General features: G+C 40.7%; 1 long non-coding RNA gene across 1 annotated transcript; it reads right to left on the bottom strand.

Annotated features, from left to right (window-relative positions):
* Window positions 1-51: 51 nt before the first annotated feature.
* Window positions 52-6621, bottom strand: LOC115116241 (uncharacterized). Its single transcript, XR_010461398.1, has 3 exons — window positions 6201-6621; window positions 1572-1711; window positions 52-199 (listed from the first exon to the last, which is right to left on the bottom strand). It is a non-coding gene; the product is annotated as an uncharacterized LOC115116241 (long non-coding RNA).
* Window positions 6622-10037: the final 3416 nt, after the last annotated feature.

The raw sequence follows: 10037 nt of genomic DNA, 5'->3' as shown, positions 1-10037 counted from the left end.
GGGGTCCTTAATAAATACATATTATGGCAGGGTTCTGGTCTCCCACCTGTGATGAGACTGGAGATGATCAGGGGCAGGATGAGCATCTTCAGCATCCTCATCAGGATGTCTCCTGGGAACGAGATGACCATGACCACATCAGGGGGGAGCGGCGACATGGGACGCAGTAGTATTCCAGAAACAGAGCCTGTGATCACACCTAGAACACAGAGAGAGAACCCACAGTCATATCAACTGGATCTCTCATTGGTTTTCTGTTGCATGATTTAGAACCACACACACCGGGCTATTTGTATTCATACACATCAGCTAGTGTTTATACCCTGAACACAACAAGCTCTACCTCGGCTCTCGCTACACTTTCACCCACAAGTTTTGGGCAACCTTATGCACTGTGAGGGATGGGAGGTGACTAAGTGCAGAAAAACTAAATTATATCAAATCCCACACTTTTCATTGTTAAAGATGCAATCCGGGATCTTAAGAACTTACTAATTTGTAACATATTGTACGAATTTTAATTTGTAACATAAAATATGAGTTGCAAAAAACAAAAATACAAATAAAACTTGCTTTTTGTGAATTAACATACAAAATAGATGACATAGAACACAATTGCGCACAATTTTCAGGAACCCATTTTGGCTAATTAGCATTAGTTTCAAAACTACTGACTGAAAGTATACACATCTAAACAACAGGCTAACTTACCAAGACAGTAACAACCAGTCACCTCTAAACAACAGGCTAACTTACCAAGACAGTAACAACCAGACACATCTAAACAACAGGCTAACTTACCAAGACAGTAACAACCAGACACATCTAAACAACAGGCTAACTTACCAAGACAGTAACAACCAGACACATCTAAACAACAGGCTAACTTACCAAGACAGTAACAACCAGACACATCTAAACAACAGGCTAACTTACCAAGACAGTAACATCTATACAACAAGCTAACTTACCAAGACAGTAACATCTATACAACAGGCTAACTTACCAAGACAGTAACATCTATACAACAGGCTAACTTACCAAGACAGTAACATCTATACAACAGGCTAACTTACCAAGACAGTAACATCTATACAACAGGCTAACTTACCAAGACAGTAACATCTATACAACAGGCTAACTTACCAAGACAGTAACATCTATACAACAGGCTAACTTACCAAGACACTAACATCTATATGACAGGCTAATTTACCAAGACAGTAACAACCAGTCACCTCTAAACAACAGGCTAACTTACCAAGACAGTAACATCTATACAACAGGCTAACTTACCAAGACAGTAACATCTATACAACAGGCTAACTTACCAAAACAGTAACATCTATACAACAGGCTAACTTACCAAGACACTAACATCTATATGACAGGCTAATTTACCAAGACAGTAACAACCAGTCACCTCTAAACAACAGGCTAACTTACCAAGACTGTAACAACCAGACACATTTAAACAACAAGCAAACTTACCAAGACTGTAACAACCAGACACATTTAAACAACAGGCTAACTTACCAAGACAGTTACATCTATACGACAGACTAACTTACCAAGGATGGTGAGGAAAAGGACCAAGTTATTCATGATTTTGCTGCATATTCCCCAACACATAGGCTGAGGAGGCTCCACGATGGGCTCCAAATGGCTTTCATGCATTCTGACCTCCACTTGCCTCTGCATTGTGTTGGCACTAGAGAGAGAGAGAGATAGATAGGAGGTTTATTCATTTACTCCTCCTTGACCCATAATGCCTAGCTGTGTCGACAGGTATTACCATATTTGCTCCAGTGTAAAGGTCACTGATGCAGCACACCATTACATTTACATTACATTTAAGTCATTTAGCAGACGCTCTTATCCAGAGCGACTTACAAATTGGTGCTTTCACCTTATGACATCCAGTGGAACAGCCACTTTACAATAGTGCATCTAAGTCTTTTAAGGGGGGTGAGAAGGATTACTTTATCCTATCCTAGGTATTCCTTAAAGAGGTGGGGTTTCAGGTGTCTCCGGAAGGTGGTGATTGACTCCGCTGTCCTGGCGTCGTGAGGGAGTTTGTTCCACCATTGGGGGGCCAGAGCAGCGAACAGTTTTGACTGGGCTGAGCGGGAACTGTACTTCCTCAGTGGTAGGGAGGCGAGCAGGCCAGAGGTGGATGAACGCAGTGCCCTTGTTTGGGTGTAGGGCCTGATCAGAGCCTGGAGGTACTGAGGTGCCGTTCCCCTCACAGCTCCGTAGGCAAGCACCATGGTCTTGTAGCGGATGCGAGCTTCAACTGGAAGCCAGTGGAGAGAGCGGAGGAGCGGGGTGACGTGAGAGAACTTGGGAAGGTTGAACACCAGACGGGCTGCGGCGTTCTGGATGAGTTGTAGGGGTTTAATGGCACAGGCAGGGAGCCCAGCCAACAGCGAGTTGCAGTAATCCAGACGGGAGATGACAAGTGCCTGGATTAGGACCTGCGCCGCTTCCTGTGTGAGGCAGGGTCGTACTCTGCGGATGTTGTAGAGCATGAACCTACAGGAACATAAGAGTTTGATGTGGCTTCTTGTCCATCTGTAATAATGGCTCGGGAACTGATGGCAAACAGAATGATAATGTATTCATACTATCACAAAGATGTATGAGGGAGAGGAGACTGAACGAGTGGGTAGAGAGAGAGACATGGGAGATGTGAGTATGTAAATCATTCTAATTATATTTTTCCAAATAATTTGTATATTGTCAAAAACAATTATCTGTACTCTTATTTGTTGTATTAATTTGTGAAGGTGACCCCATTTCCCCGACTTTGAATACTACTGACGTAGCCCCTCGTATTAGTGAAAAGGCTCCACTTGAAACAAAGAGTTATTTTTAGAGGATTCACCTATTGGGACAATTCAAGGTGTGACACCTTCTTTTCTAAGAGTGTACCTTGGGGCTTGATACCTGATATTTAGGCTTCAAAGTACACCAGTTATTATTATTTATTTTTTTACTTAACTAGGCAAGTCAGTTAAGAATAATTTCTTATTTACAATGACGGCCTACCCCGGCCAAACTCGGACGATGCAGGGCCAATTGGGCACCGCCCTATGGGACTCCACCTCTTATTAGTGAAAGGGTTCACGGCCGGATATGATGCAGCCTGGATTCAAACCAGGGACTGTAGTGACGCCTCTTGCACTGAGACGCAGTGCCTTAGACTGTTGCGCCACTCAGGAGCCCACCATGACTTGTGTGTTAGTACAGTATGTGTGTGTGTCCAGTGTCTGTCGACAGCAACTGACTTAAACTTAACCTCTGTTATCTCTGCCCTCTGATCTGGGTCAGTCTGAGGATGCAGTGATTTTCCAGTGAATGGAGCTTCTTTGTAATCTTATTCCTCTGAGATGGAAGTCTTCATTTTCAGGTCATGCCCCCATCTCACACTCCTCACACTCCTCCCTCCATCTCTCTACCTAATCGCCTCATCACGTCACCACAGCAACAAGTCTCCCAGCTTTGTTGTGGTCTGGCTTATTAAAAGCTCTTCAACTTAAAAGTCCCCGACTGTCCCTACTCCTAGCATCATTTAAATCACATCTTTTGGGGTGTATAACCTTGTGTGCTGTTGCGTAACTTTGTCCCCCCCGCCATTCTGGTACATCCGTGTGTTGTCACCGTGTCCCGTATTGTTTCATATTTACACTAACACTCACTGTCAATACCGTCCATTTCCTGAGATGGAGCTTTCTGCTGGGTCCCCCTGCTACACTGTTACACTGTCCTAAAAATGAACAGCTCTGTACTCACTGGCAAAATATCTCTCGGATTGAGAGGAAAATGGAGGTTTGGCGAAATTCCCTGTTTCTAAAACCATATTGAGTGAATTTGTAACTGGAGTAACTGCTTGTATTGCATACTGTTTACATCCACAGAACCAAAGACGTGACGGCGAGGCAGTTAATAGGTTGTGACTGGCAAATCAATCAGAGGCTGTCTGACACACAGTGCCCGGACATAAGCCTGTTAAGGCCGACAAAATTAGCCTGTCAAGCACACCAGTGGTTTAGTTACATAACCTCTCAGGGGTGACCCAGGAACTGTCAAGGTGTGCCAAGCTGCGATTAGACCGTCTTGAGCAAGGGATTACTGTTTGATTCACAGATTCAGAAATACAGATTCACAATACATACAAATGAAATCACATATTTAAAAAACACAATTATTCACACAGCTCTTTGGCAAGAAATGGTCCCCTCACCAAGAGTCATCCATACTGCCTATCTGCTCTATGGTGCATCAGTACCAAAAGCTTTTCAAAGCCTAAACAATATATCGCTACAGTCAACTGAAGCCTGACTGTAGCAATTGTGAAGCACTTGAATCAGGATCCAGGGCACATACGATTTGCTAATGTCATTATGTGTCTCATTAGATAGGGTACATCTCATTGAGCTGGATGGTTCTCAAGGCCACCTGGCTGGGTTGGTGCAGATGAGGTCAAAGGGGAGAGTGTCTCAGCTCTCTCACCAGAAAGGGATGACCTCTGATTACCAAAGGTCAAATGACAATACATGAAGAATGATCAGACACGTCACAGACGCCGGAGCATTTTCCCTTTTTGCGTCAGGGGACAACAACAATACTGTTGCATAGTACTGTGATGAGGAAATTCTACTCAACAATACTGTTGCATAGTACTGTGATGAGGAAATTCTACTCAACAATACTGTTGCATAGTACTGTGATGAGGAAATTCTACTCAACAATACTGTTGCATAGTACTGTGATGAGGAAATTCTACTCAACAATACTGTTGCATAGTACTGTGATGAGGAAATTCTACTCAACAATACTGTAGCATAGTACTGTGATGAGGAAATTCTACTCAACAATACTGTTGCATAGTACTGTGATGAGGAAATTCTACTCAACAATACTGTTGCATAATACTGTGATGAGGAAATTCTACTCAACAATACTGTAGCATAATACAGTGATGAGGAAATTCTACTCAACAATACTGTTGCATAATACTGTGATGAGGAAATTCTACTCAACAATACTGTTGCATAGTACTGTGATGAGGAAATTCTACTCAACAATACTGTTGCATAATACTGTGATGAGGAAATTCTACTCAACAATACTGTTGCATAATACTGTGATGAGGAAATTCTACTCAACAATACTGTTGCATAATACTGTGATGAGGAAATTCTACTCAACAATACTGTTGCATAATACTGTGATGAGGAAATTCTACTCAACAATACTGTTGCATAATACTGTGATGAGGAAATTCTACTCAACAATACTGTTGCATAGTACTGTGATGAGGAAATTCTACTCAACAATACTGTTGCATAATACTGTGATGAGGAAATTCTCAACAATACTGTTGCATAATACTGTGATGAGGAAATTCTCAACAATACTGTTGCATAGTACTGTGATGAGGAAATTCTACTCAACAATACTGTTGCATAGTACTGTGATGAGGAAATTCTACTCAACAATACTGTAGCATAATACAGTGATGAGGAAATTCTACTCAACAATACTGTTGCATAATACAGTGATGAGGAAATTCTACTCAACAATACTGTTGCATAGTACTGTGATGAGGAAATTCTACTCAACAATACTGTTGCATAGTACTGTGATGAGGAAATTCTACTCAACAATACTGTTGCATAGTACTGTGATGAGGAAATTCTACTCAACAATACTGTAGCATAGTACTGTGATGAGGAAATTCTACTCAACAATACTGTTGCATAGTACTGTGATGAGGAAATTCTACTCAACAATACTGTTGCATAGTACTGTGATGAGGAAATTCTACTCAACAATACTGTTGCATAGTACTGTGATGAGGAAATTCTACTCAACAATACTGTTGCATAGTACTGTGATGAGGAAATTCTACTCAACAATACTGTTGCATAGTACTGTGATGAGGAAATTCTACTCAACAATACTGTTGCATAGTACTGTGATGAGGAAATTCTACTCAACAATACTGTTGCATAATACTGTGAGATGCAAACTTTCAATCATACCTTCAAAAATCCATGACAGCAACTGCCTCTAAAATAAATACAGCACGGAAACAGTAGAATGTAGAAGGTTTAAAGAGAAACATTCTGGAGCGCTTCAAGAAAATGTTTCAAACCTTTCATATTCAATGAAAACCTTCACATTTAACTTACCTGTAGTTGTTGTCTGGAATGTGGAATGGAAGGTGACGTACTAAAGAGTCACTACTCAGTCAGCCATGGGCTGCAAGGATAGAGTCAAAGAAAGGAAGGGAAATTCACGGTCTATCCATCTTGGAGATTCAGTGAAGATCCACAAACGTATGAAGGTCCCCCCTTTGCCCCTTCAATAAGGGAATGTAGAAATCTGGAGGCTCTGCGGGAGTAGATCTCAAGAAGAAAGCCAGCAGCACCTTCTCAGCATCCAATCGAAATACAATGAATTAATCAGCAATGCCCATGGAAGACTAAGAATGGTATCCGCAGTCACTGAAGTCGACTCATCCAAGCATGTGTGTAGACCTGAAGTGACCAACCTGCAGGCTGGACTGTGGGCTCCACGTTCAGCTTAATTGTAAGCAGTGAGTGAAATCCTTGCTGCCCTCCTCTTTCTCCTTCTCTACCTGTCTAATCCGTCCTTAAAGCATGCGCTGTAATGCTTTTCCCTCGGATGTGAGGCGGGATAAAGACGCACGAGATTCTCAAACAATCAAAGCAGGCCTGCAAGCCAAGTGCTCAAGAAAAGGAACATTTGGCCGTTGCATTGAAGAGACATGTGCGTTGTATAGCCAACCCAGATGTAAACAAAGAGGAGAGGGAAGTTGGAGTAGTAATGAATCAGACAAGATGGGCACTTTTAGAAAAAAGGATCTAGAACAATAAAGGGTTCCTCAGCTTGTCCTTGCAGTTTAGAAGAACCCTCATTCCAGGTAGAACATTTTCTCCATAAAAAGAAGCCTTTTAGAACCTTTTCTTAAAGAAGGATGATCCAAATAGAATCCTTGTCCTTGTTAAACCAAGGCCAATGTCCTCACCCCCGGTGAAAGGTGACAGAGCTAGATCAATGTTTGTCAGACCATGAGACATCCTGAAAATTGGTCTTCTCACAAAATTGGCTGTAGCGTCCAAACAGTTTAGGCTACACAATAATATGAGGTAAGACACTCACAAACATGTACAGTGCATTCAGAAAAGTATTCAGACCCCTTCACGTTTTCCACATTTTGTAACATTACATCCTTATTCTCAAATGGATTGAATAATCTACACACAATACCCCATAATGACAAAGCAAAAACAGGTTACTAGAATTTATTTTGTCCCAAAGCCACTCCTGGGTTGTCTTGGCTGTGTGCTTAGGGTTGTTGTCCTATTGGAAGATGAACCTTTGCCCTAGTCTGAGGTCCTGAGCAGGTTTTTATCAAGGATCTCTCTGTACTTTTCTCCGTTAATTTTTCATTTGATCCTGACTAGTCTCCCGGTCCCTGCTGCTGAAAAACATCCCCACAGCATCCTGCCACCATTATGGTTCACCATAGGGATGGTGCCAGGTTTCCTCCAGACATGAAGCTTGGCAATCTGGCCAAAGTGTTGAATTCTGGTTTCATCAGACCAGAAAATCTTGGTATGAGAGTCCTTTAGGTGCCTTTTGGTGCCTTTTGGCAAACTCCAAGCGGGCTGTCATGTGCCTTTTACAGAGGAAAAGCTTCCGTCTGGCCACTCTACCATAAAGGCCTTATTGGTAGAGTGCAGCAGAGACGGTTATCCCATCGGGTTCTTGGTCACCTCCCTGACCAAAGCCCTCCTCCTCCGATTGCTCAGCTTGGCTGGGCGTCCAGCTCTAGGAAGAGTCTTGGTGGTTCCAAACTTCTTCCTTTTAAGAATGATGGAGGCTACTGTGTTCTTGGGAACCTTCAATGCTGCAGAAATGTTTTGGTACCCTTCCCCAGGTCTGTGCTTCGACACAATCCTGTCTCTGAGCTCTACGGATAATTCCTTCAACCTCATGGCTTGTTTTTTGCTCTGACATGCACTGTCAACTGTAGAATCTTATATAGACAGGTGTGTGCCTTTCCAAATCATGTCCAATCAATTTAATTTACCCAAGGTGGACTCCAATCAAGTTGCAGAAACATCTCAAGGATGATGAATGGAAACAGGATGCACCTGAACTCAATTTCGAGTCTTATAGCAAAGGGTCTAAATACTCATGTAAATAAGGTATTTCTGTTTTTTATTTTTATTACATTTGCAACATTTTCTAAAAACTTTTTGCTTTGTCATTATGAGGTATTGTGTGTAGATTTAAAAAAAATGGAATGCATTTTAGAATAAGGCTGTGACGTAACAACAGGTAGGAAAACATCGGTTATCTTGCTCTAGGACCCCCACAGGCCTCACAAGACTTGTCTGAAGGTCCCCCCGTACCAGTTGAAAAATGAATGGTGGTATATACATACGGAGAGTGTTTAGTGCCAAAAAGAATGCGTTAAGTACCCATAAAAAAATATGCATATGTTTCCTGATCTTTCTTATATCTCTCAGATATAGGACAGACACTTTAGAACAAACTTCCTTTAGATTTTTTGGGACTATCTGTTTTTCCGTGTAGTGAATCTGTTATTCAATGTGTTTGTATGGGCTAATTGTTTTTTGTTTTTTTTATGCTTCAAAGCGTCTTAAAATTCAAAATCAAATAGCAAAATGATCCTTGGTATGACCTCCTTAAAAAATGTAATGTAGATTAGAAGAACCCCCCCTCCCCCGCTTAGACAGGGCTTAGACTCTTATGCGTTAAGCATCCTAATATGTAATATTTTTGGTAGTCCACTTAAAATGATTGCTGTAGATTGTGAGCTATTCTTTTTCCTATTATTTGGTTTTTCCCCACTTTAATTTGATATCCTGAGATTTTAGAGTATTCTGAAAATATTTTTTAGCTAAGGGGGCATTGACTGTTCAATATTGGTCAGGTATATAAGTAGATAATCTACAAATAAATGTAGTTTATATTCATGTTTACCAATACTGATTGATACCTGTTACATTTGGGTCCTGTCTAATTCTTTCTACAAGTGGTTCAATTGCCAGTGCTAACAGGAGGGTGAGATGGGACATCCCTGTATTGTGCCCCTTTCTAAAACAATCAGATAATGTATTATTTGTGTAGACTTATGCTTTAGGACATTTATACAATGGTTTTATTCAATGTATTATTTCAGCTCAAAAGTTGAGGGCTTCCAAAGTTTTCAATTGAAAGCGATTCGGCATCAACAGCCATTATTGATGAATCTAAGTATCTATTTTTAATAAGCCCTGTTTGATGGACATGTATAAACTTTTGCCATTCTATTGCTTATAAGTTTTGTTGTCGTTTTATTGTCACAATTTATTACATGTATGGGTCTGTAATCAGCAGGGGACTCTCCAGATTTTCCTGGTTTTAATATAACTGAAATAACTGTTTGATACATGGAACTAGGAAGTTCTGAATTGAGTGACATGTGTGTTGTCATTTGTGTAAATAGTGGGGCTACTTTGTCCCAAAATGTAGAATAGAATTCCATTGGAAAGCCATCCATTCCTGGTGCCTTTCTCCTTTTGAATGTTTTAACAGTATCCATCCATTCCTGGTGCCTTTCTCCTTTTGAATGTTTTAACAGTATCTAATCAGTAATATTTATTATTTATTATTGGAAAGCCATCCATTCCTGGTGCCTTTCTCCTTTTGAATGTTTTAACAGTATCTAATATTTATTATTGGGTGATCTCTGTTTTTAGTGATCATGTGTTTGTGTTTTGGTAATTGCTTCAGACTTGATGAGTCTAAGAAGGATATGCGATCCGTCCAATTGTTGTTTGATTCTGATTCTGAAAAATGTTCATAGAAGCTTTTAAAATTGCCATTAATCGCATTGTTTATTTCTAATTACCACTTTTGGATCTGTATCTTTTAAAAGATGAACTGATTTAGCATGTATTTGTTTTGTGAGAGCTGTGAGATGTTTACCA

This window comes from Oncorhynchus nerka, linkage group LG27 (assembly GCF_034236695.1).
Source record: "Oncorhynchus nerka isolate Pitt River linkage group LG27, Oner_Uvic_2.0, whole genome shotgun sequence".
Classification (NCBI taxonomy): domain Eukaryota; kingdom Metazoa; phylum Chordata; class Actinopteri; order Salmoniformes; family Salmonidae; genus Oncorhynchus; species Oncorhynchus nerka.
The sequence above is the reverse complement of the archived record's forward strand: the minus strand, read 5'-3'. Positions and strand labels throughout refer to the sequence as shown.